The sequence below is a fragment of the Phocoena sinus genome, chromosome 10 (genome assembly GCF_008692025.1).
Source record: "Phocoena sinus isolate mPhoSin1 chromosome 10, mPhoSin1.pri, whole genome shotgun sequence".
In the NCBI taxonomy this organism is placed as follows: domain Eukaryota; kingdom Metazoa; phylum Chordata; class Mammalia; order Artiodactyla; family Phocoenidae; genus Phocoena; species Phocoena sinus.
In genome coordinates, this window is record NC_045772.1 from 94,859,264 (window position 1) to 94,869,504 (window position 10,241).

Below are 10,241 nucleotides of genomic sequence, written 5' to 3' on the forward strand. Positions count from 1 at the left end.
ATGAAAAAGAAATGAAGGAAACAATAGCAAAGATCAATAAAACTAAAAGCTGGTTCTTTGAGAAGATAAACAAAATAGATAAACCACTAGCCAGACTCATCAAGAAAAAAAGGGAGAAGACTCAAATCAATAGAATTAGAAATGAAAAAGGAGAAGTAACAACTGACACTGCAGAAATAAAAAAAATCATGAGAGATTACTACAAGCAACTCTATGCCAATAAAATGGACAATCTGGAAGAAATGGACAAATTCTTAGAAATGCACAACCTGCCAAGACTGAATCAGGAAGAAATAGAAAATATGAACAGACCAATCACAAGCACTGAAATTGAAACTGTGATTAAAAACCTTCCAACAAACAAAAGCCCAGGACCAGATGGCTTCACAGGTGAATTCTATCAAACGTTTAGAGAAGAGCTAACACCTATCCTTCTCAAACTCTTCCAAAATATAGCAGAGGGAGGAACACTCCCAAATTCCTTCTACGAAGCCACCATCACCTTGATACCAAAACCAGACAAGGATGTCACAAAGAAAGAAAACTACAGGCCAATATCACTGATGAACATAGATGCAAAAATCCTCAACAAAATACTAGCAAAGAGAATCCAACAGCACATTAAAAGGATCATACACCATGATCAAGTGGGGTTTATTCCAGGAATGCAAGGATTCTTCAATATACACAAATCTATCAATGTGATAAACCATATTAACAAATTGAAGGAGAAAAACCATATGATCATCTCAATAGATGCAGAGAAAGCTTTCGACAAAATTCAACACCCATTTATGATAAAAACCCTCCAGAAAGTAGGCATAGAGGGAACTTTCCTAAACATAATAAAAGCCATATATGACAAGCCCACAGCAAACATCATCCTCAATGGTGAAAAACTGAAAGCATTTCCACTAAGATCAGGAACAAGACAAGGTTGCCCACTCTCACCACTCTTATTCAACATAGTTTTGGAAGTTTTAGCCACAGCAATCAGAGAAGAAAAGGAAATAAAAGGAATCCAAATCGGAAAAGAAGAAGTAAAGCTGTCACTGTTTGCAGATGACATGATACTATACATAGAGAATCCTAAAGATGCTACCAGAAAACTACTAGAGCTAATCAATGAATTTGGTAAAGTAGCAGGATACAAAATTAATGCACAGAAATCTCTGGCATTCCTATATACTAATGATGAAAAATCTGAAAGTGAAATCAAGAAAACACTCCCATTTACCATTGCAACAAAAAGAATAAAATATCTAGGAATAAACCTACCTAAGGATACGAAAGACCTGTATGCAGAAAATTATAAGACACTGATGAAAGAAATTAAAGATGATACAAATAGATGGAGAGATATACCATGTTCTTGGATGGGAAGAATCAACATTGTGAAAATGACTCTACTACCCAAAGCAATCTACAGATTCAATGCAATCCCTATCAAACTACCACTGGCATTTTTCACAGAACTAGAACAAAAAATTTCGCAATTTGTATGGAAACACAAAAGACCCCGAATAGCCAAAGCAATCTTGAGAACGAAAAAAGGAGCTGGAGGAATAAGGCTCCCTGACTTCAGACTATATTACAAAGCAACAGTAATCAAGACAGTATGGTACTGGCACAAAAACAGAAAGATAGATCAGTGGAACAGGATAGAAAGCCCAGAGATAAACCCACGCACATATGGACACCTTATCTTTGATAAAGGAGGCAGGAATGTACAGTGGAGAAAGGACAGCCTCTTCAATAAATGGTGCTGGGAAAACTGGACAGGTACATGTAAAAGTATGAGATTAGATCACTCCCTAACACCATACACAAAAATAAGCTCAAAATGGATTAAAGACCTAAATGTAAGGCCAGAAACTATCAAACTCTTAGAAGAAAACATAGGAAGAACACTCTATGACATAAATCACAGCAAGATCCTTTCTGACCCACCTCCTAGAGTAATGGAAATAAAAACAAAAATAAACAAATGGGACCTAATGAAACTTCAAAGCTTTTGCACAGCAAAGGAAACCATAACCAAGACCAAAAGACAACCCTCAGAATGGGAGAAAACATTTGCAAATGAAGCAACTGACAAAGGATTAATCTCCAAAATTTACAAGCAGCTCATGCAGCTCAATAACAAAAAAACAAACAACCCCATCCAAAAATGGGCAGAAGACCTAAATAGACATTTCTCCAAAGAAGATATACAGAATGCCAACAAACACATGAAAGAATGCTCAACATCATTAATCATTAGAGAAATGCAAATCAAAACTACAATGAGATATCATCTCACACCAGTCAGAATGGCCATCATCAAAAAATCTAGAAACAATAAATGCTGGAGAGGGTGTGGAGAAAAGGGGACACTCTTGCACTGCTGGTGGGAATGTGAATTGGTTCAGCCACTGTGGAGAACAGTATGGAGGTTCCTTAAAAAACTACAAATAGAATTACCATATGACCCAGCAATCCCACTACTTGGCATATACCCTGAGAAAACCAAAATTCAAAAAGAGTCATGTACCAAAATGTTCATTGCAGCTCTATTTACAATAGCCAGGACATGGAAACAACCTAAGCGCCCATCATCGGATGAATGGATAAAGAAGATGTGGCACATATACACAATGGAATATTACTCAGCCTTAAAAAGAAATGAAATTGAGCTATTTGTAATGAGATGGATAGACCTAGAGTCTGTCATACAGAGTGAAGTAAGTCAGAAAGAAAAAGACAAATACCGTATGCTAACACATATATATGGAATTTAAGGGAAAAAAATGTCATGAAGAACCTAGGGGTAAGATAGGAATAAAGACGCAGACCTACTGGAGAACGGACTTGAGGGTATGGGGAGGGGGAGGGGTGAGTTTTGACAGGGCGAGAGAGAGTCATGGACATATACACACTAACAAACGTAGTAAGGTAGATAGCTGGGGGGAAGCAGCCGCAAGGCACAGGGATATTAGCTCGGTGCTTTGTGACAGCCTGGAAGGGTGGGATGGGGAGAGTGGGAGGGAGGGAGATGCAAGAGGGAAGACATATGGGAACATGTGTGTATGTATAGCTGATTCACTTTGTTATAAAGCAGAAACTAACACACCATTGTAAAGCAATTATACCCCAATAAAGATGTTTAAAAAAAAAAAAAAAAAAAAAAAAAAAAAAAGTGGAATAGTACAGTCATCCCTCTGTATCTGCATGGTTGGTTGGACCCGAGGATTCGGTAGGCGCAGACACGCAAGGCTGACTGTCTTTGAATGAAGCCAAGGATTGCCAGAATACCTTGTCTTTTCACAGAGGTTTACTAGATTTCCTTTATACATTAGCATTTTGATACACAAGTTCTACAGTATATACAGTACAAAAAATTGTTTTTAACCATCAATAACAGTTTTCTCCCTGGAAAAGTTCAGCTAGCTCCTTCAAGACAAAGGATCTTCCAGAGGAACCAACTCTACCAAGATCCATTTCAAACTTCTGCTCTCCTGAACCATGAGAGGATTAACTTCTGTTGTTTTAAGCCACCCAGTTTCTGGTGATTTGTTATGACAACAAACTAATACAAACTACACTGAGAGAGTCCTAGAGAAGCAGAGAGCACACTTTCAGAAAATTTCATTATGTGCACATGTCTTGGAGTCAAACTATATTGAAGTTAAAATGACAAATCTGATACGTACTCACTTTGTAATCTCATGCAAGTTTACTTATTCAATTACCTTTTAGTAAAATGCAGAATGGTAATAACTCAATCAGCAACCTAAATGAGTTTTGAAAGTAAAATATTTAGCTTAGTATAAAATTTAGTATTTTACTCCCTTCTTTCCATCTTTCCTGTCGTTTCCTTGTTGATTTATTATGGCTACACCTGTTATGAAATCTAACATCTGTCCATATCCACACTAACTATTTAGATTTAGAAGAAAATAATATTATTCTTTACTGAAATTTTAAAACAGCAAGAGACTTTCTTGTTCAGGGTAAGTTGTGTGCCATCTAGCCAAACACATTTCAGTTGTTGGTTGTTGTAGTATAAACTGATTGAAAACTTTTCTTTTTGCATACCACATTGCATTTTTGACAATTTTATTATAAAATTCTGCAGAGAAGAAGAGGAAAATAAATCAGAAAGTAGAGCTTTCCTTGAAAAGGAGGAATATAATAGTTCAAATGCTCATATTTCATGTAAACTTCCTTTTGGATTCTCTGTTCTTTATATCAAGAGAATCTGGAAGGATTAACCATAAATTCTTCGGCCATAGGCTGCATGTCCAGAGCTAATGACTCATTTATTCACTGAGCAATTTTTTTAGTACACATTATATTCTAGGCATTTTCTTAAGTTATGGGTTGTAAAAGTGAGCAAAAAGTCTTAAAACTGTAGTTGCTTAAATTAGGCACTGAAAAATTGAACAATATTCAATGAACTTATATAATGAGAAGTGACATATGCTACAAGAACAGAAATACAAGATCAAGGGAGAAGAATTAACAGGGGATTTTAACAGGTTTTAGTGAACCAAAAATATTTTCCAAGGGGATCGTCTAATAAGCTAAAATCTTAAAAATGAGGATGTATTAACCGAGAGACAGCAGATTGGGATGGGAGGTGAAGGAGATAAAATTTGTCACAGGTAAATGGAAAAAGGGCATAAAAGAGCATAGGGGGACCAAGATGAATTTAAATAACTTTAATACAGCTGGAGACCATGGCACACTTCCCTTAGAGCTGTGTTATGGAGAGTCCTTAACAGCAGAGGAAGCCAGAGAAATAGGTAGAAATCAGATCACAAGTGACCTTATCTACATGTTATTTGTACTTTACCCCAAGTGCTGGGGAAAACCACTCAGGTGTTATTGAAGTACACATTCAAAATTACAAATTGCAAAGATTTCTGCGACTATGATATGGAAGGTAGTTCAGAAGAATATAAAACTCGAGTGACTGCTGTCATTCTAAAATTTTCTGATACTGAAATTTATGAAACAAAAATCTTGTCTTTACCATCTCTTCTTCAATATTCAACTTAAGAAATCTTGAATCTAAATCAGTGCAATAATGGTGACATTCTTTCCAAGGAAGTGTGTTTCTTTAATAAAAGTAGCAGTTTTCTCCATACTGATGCCAGTTGTTTGAACAAGTAGGATATTTCCAAACTATTAAAAAATTATAATATAACTGAATGACTTCCATCAGTGCAAATCACATCCAGTAAATGGACAGAGCAAATCTACTGTCTACAAATAAAAAGTCTTCTGATTTTTACATTATAGACTGTGTGCACTTAAATTTAGTAAATTTATCTTAAATTAAGTAAATTTAATTTACTTAATTTAAATTAAGTAAATTTATCTTAAATTAATAACTCACTTCTTTGAAAACATTTTGGTCTTCAAGACTCATAAGATGCATATTGGGAAACAATTTTTTAATGACAAAATTAGAAATGTATCAGGAAATATATCCAGTATATATAACTGTTAAAATTGTCAACATAATGTTCTTTTTCTTCACAATGAAAATAAAACATGTATATATTTATTTTTTAAAAGCTGTAAGTTTCAAAAATTAGAAAATAAGAGATACATAATTGAAATTATATATAGATATCCCAAAACAGATACCTTGTCAAAGTATTTTATTTAACTTTAGGTCATCATTTGATAGTGTCATCATTTTGAGTGTATACAGAGGACTACAAGAGAAATACTCTTTGACATACAAGTAGATTTGACTCATATACATTTACATGTATCAAGCAAAATAGTTAATTATCACTTCTCTCCTGCAATAAAATTATGACTCAGGGACTCTTTCAAAATTACCTGTTTTATTTACTTCCTTGTTAGAGGAGATATTTCCTGGACATCCTTCTAATTGAAATGATTTCTTATTCATTGGAGAGAATTCAGAAAGGTCAGTTTTAAACTCGAAAAGAAAAATAACTGGACACATTCTTATGTGTAAGACATTGTACTGAATTTGGAAATACAAAAATGATTAATGAAACATCACTTGCTTCAAATAACTCAAATTTGCAGAGTCGGATTAGCAGAGTCAAAATCATAAAAATCAAATTACAATATATGTACAGCAACTTCACACAGCAATCGATCACAGAAGAAAGAAAAATTGGTCTGATAACAGTGTAAGCAAGTTTTTCATAGAGTAAAAAAATTTTTAAAGGCATTTCTGGTAAAGGAAACATGAGAACAAATAGTAAGGCATTAAGTAATGTTCACGATATGCTTAAAAATGGACAATATTTTGATGTGTCTCTAAGAAATTATCTTAAGTTCGGTACAGACAATATTATACTTTGTAAAGGAAAAGAAATGATCAAAACACTGTACTATCTTCAAAAGATTTCACTGTGTTGTTTCTTCAAAAGATTTCACTGTGTGAGTAATGGAAAAGCAAACTTCTTCAAAAGATTTCACTGTGTGAGTAATGGAAAAGCAAACTTCTATTTCACATTGTGACTTACACTCAATGGCTAAGTATACAACAGATGAAAGAAGCCCCAGGCAAACGATCCACAGAATCACTGCAACAAATTTCCATGAAGAAGATGGATTAAGATGATCTGTAGAAAGAGATGAATAAACCTTGTGACATCAGCTTCTAAATATTTATTTAGAGTTCTTCTGTTTTAGGTGTAGTAAACTATACAACAATATAGCTCACATCCTAAACATACAGGAAAGGAAGGTAATGTACAAAATCATGACTCATTTTGAGGGAATGAAGCAGCTGAATTTAAAAAGTGATCAGGTGATTTGAATTCTAAAGAGGTGAAGCCCCGCTTCCTTGGAAAGACAGGACACAAACTCTATTTCACCTTTGGCAAAGCATAGGAGGAATAGTGGCTGTCATAAAACAGTGAAGAATTTCAACAAATCTTCAAGGCTAAGAGCAGGCTATCATGAGACTTTAGAATCTCTTGTAGCCATAGACTAATGGGAATTCACACCCAACTGCCAATTATTCTCTGTTGGCTTCCACTGGGAAGCTTGAGAGAACCCCCTCTCTCTGATGCAGGTCTACAGGATCTGCCAAAATTTGTGGGTGTAGTGGGTAAATCTGGAGAGGACCATCTCTGCTCTCAGCCCTGCCTATGTACAAGGTGGTTAATGTCTGTCCTTGAGAGACAAACATAAAACCCACCTGGTGCCGTGGGTGTCCAGACTCCAGGACCCCAATAAAAACAAGCTGCCCCTGGGGAAGGATTAATAAATGTTCCACCACCCGCCACCTCACCCATTCTAGGAAGAGTTCACCTGCTACTGGAGGAAAAAGTAGAAATCTAGCCCACCCTGTACCCTGCACTGACAATAGGCAGGAACCACCTGCTTCTAGAGAAGGGACAGAAAACCATCTTCTGCCCAGGATCCTGAAATTGTACAGAGCAGAGGACCTCCTCTGGGGGAGAGAAAGGAAATTGCCTCACACACAAAATCTACCAATACGGGACAGATGCCACAATGAAAGAGACAGAAAATCCACCTGTCTGAGCAATGAATTCTGCACTGAGTAGAACATTTTTTAAATATAAAACATTAAAAACCAGATCTGGAGATGGATCCATTGTAATTTCTAGGCAGGGAATTTGAAATAACAGTGATTGACAGGTTAAAGCACCTAGTAGGAAAGATGGAAACTGACATAAACATATGGGACATTTCAGTAGAGATTTGAAACTTCTAAGTACATAATGAAAATAAGAACATAATCTGAATAGAAAACATGGAATCTGAGATGAATAACTTGCTCCATGGACTTCTCAGTAGAGGTGACACAGCAGATTTTACCCTTCAGATCCTCTAGGCCTTTGCTCCAAACTTTGATAATACATGTATGTCTTCTTAAACTCCTTAAACTTGAATTTCTTGATTTTGCATTCTTCCGAGTCTTTAATATTATCAAACCTACTTGTCAAGGTGGAATCAATGAAAAACAGTGGACCTGTGGCCAACCTGTATTCATCTGGCTGAATCCCATATCTTTCACTTCAAATGTCAAATTTGTGCAAAACATTTATGTAATCATGACAGCGAGCATAGAAATCCAAGATTGATATAAATTTTGAGTCATTAGCAGTTAGATGATATTTACAGCCAGAAGACTAGGTGAATCAGTAGGGAGTATATGTAAATATGAAAGACAAGAGGGTAAGCTGAAACTACAGACAGTCCAATATTTAAAGAATAGTGAAAGTAAGCATTTTATATCATGTGAAAACAAAAGTTATAAACTTGTATTTTGTTAAAAGAAAAAATAAGTTTATTTAAGTAATATATGGTATTATTTTAATGTTTTTATGTATGCACTCATATAATTATATATATGTAAAAATAATTTAAAAGGCCTATGTACAAATTTTACTTATGTTATTTTTGGTGATATAATTAATGTCCCATGTTACCTCCTTTTTCTTTCTTTTTGGTAAATTATAATTTTGCGTATTAATTATGTAGCACTTTGAGAATAATAATACCTGTAAGAAACGACTCTACTCTTCCCTCATATTTTTTCTTTATGGCCATGAACACATCACCAATATCTGGAAAAGAATTTGACCTTTGCTTTATAAACAGTGAAACCCGAGGGCCAAAATTATCTTCAACTAACATTTCAAGAAATACTGATAGGTTCTTGTGTTCACAATGTGAAGTGAAACATTTACCATCACATACATCAATCCTTAGCTGTAGTTTCCTGAGTGAGGTACATAGCAAAGGTTGTATTTTAAGAAATTTAGTTAAAACTAGAAAAAGAAAAACATCCAGCTCCTTGTTGAAGAGTTAGTTGAGAGTCATCAGAGGAAGAAAAGGCCTTGAACTTCGCAGGTAAAGACTGACTTCCAACAATTACAGACTCCAGTGTCTGTAACATGCCATTTAACCACCATGTCTCTGCTTACGTTTGTATATTGGGTGTAAAAAAGAAACTTACCTTGTGGAGTTCATTTGTAATTGATTTCCATATGTAAAAGCACTTTATAAGCAGTGAAAAACTAAGAAATATTGTTAGGTAAAGTTAAAAGACAGGATAATGACTCTAACTCATTCTGTTTTGACATATGGAAAAACAAGAACAATGGTGAAGTATGTCATTTAACACATACTTATGCATATACACACAATTAATAATATCATCAATAAAGTGTTCCCAGACCATTAGACTTCCCATACAAATCTAATGGTAACTACATTGGTAAGAAGTACATACACTAGTAAGATGAATAGTTCATGAGAAATAAAAAAAGGAAATTTCTGAATCCATAACAGGCAGAGTGTATAAGGTGTAAAAGGGCTTTTTAAAAATTGTTAACAATATATTAAGCAAAATTGAATTAATGAATTCATCATTAGCCACATGGTATATGTGTATATCATAAATAACATTGTAATAATTAACAATCTAAAAAATTGGAAGGCAACCAATTGAGGCCCTAGTTAAAAATAATACATCGTAGCCAAAGTCATGAATATCCATTTCATGTAAGACAAAACAGAACTAGCACATTAATACACAGCACACTTCTAATCATTCCACTTATTAATTTAAAACATCCAAGGAATGCAAATTAGCAACAGGGAAAATACAAATTAAAGCAAATTTCAAATGATAGGAAGATAGTCAAAGTCCATATAGGCATACATACCAGTAAAGTAATAGCACTGCAGTGTGTGTGAGAAGCATGACACTTGAAAAAGATACACTTTGAACACACTAAGTTAGCAAATATATAAATCAGGAAAACAAGAAAATTAATCCCTAAGTCACAGCAACTGTGTTAGAATAGTGAAATTACCTCTACATTTTATCACTTCTCTATTTCACAAATATCCTATTATATAGCATTGATATCTTAAATGACAGAAAATGATAAATAACATATTTCAATCCCCAAATATTTTACTCATTCTAAAAATATTGATGTAATGTTTACAACATAGTTAAAATTATGGACTCTCATAGGGAAAAAGTCAATTTTCCTTCAAACGTGCTTATTTTCCTTGTTTAGTAAAAGAAAAACATTTAGGGACTTCCCTGATGGTACAGTGGTTAAGACTTCGCTTTCCAATGCAGGGGGTGCGGGTTAGATCCCTGGTCGGGGAGCTAAGATCCCGCATGCCTTGTGGCCAAAAAACCAAAACATAAAACAGAAGCAGTATTGTAACAAATTCAGTAAAGACTTTTTTTTTTTTTTTTAGTAAAGACT

General features: G+C 34.6%; 1 long non-coding RNA gene across 1 annotated transcript; it reads right to left on the reverse strand.

Annotated features, from left to right (window-relative positions):
• Positions 1-5,636: 5,636 nt before the first annotated feature.
• LOC116760973 lies at positions 5,637-10,148 on the reverse strand. The gene is made up of 2 exons (XR_004351900.1): positions 8,511-10,148; positions 5,637-6,599 (listed from the first exon to the last, which is right to left on the reverse strand). It is a non-coding gene; the product is annotated as an uncharacterized LOC116760973 (long non-coding RNA).
• Between the last annotated feature and the right edge of the window lie 93 nt (positions 10,149-10,241).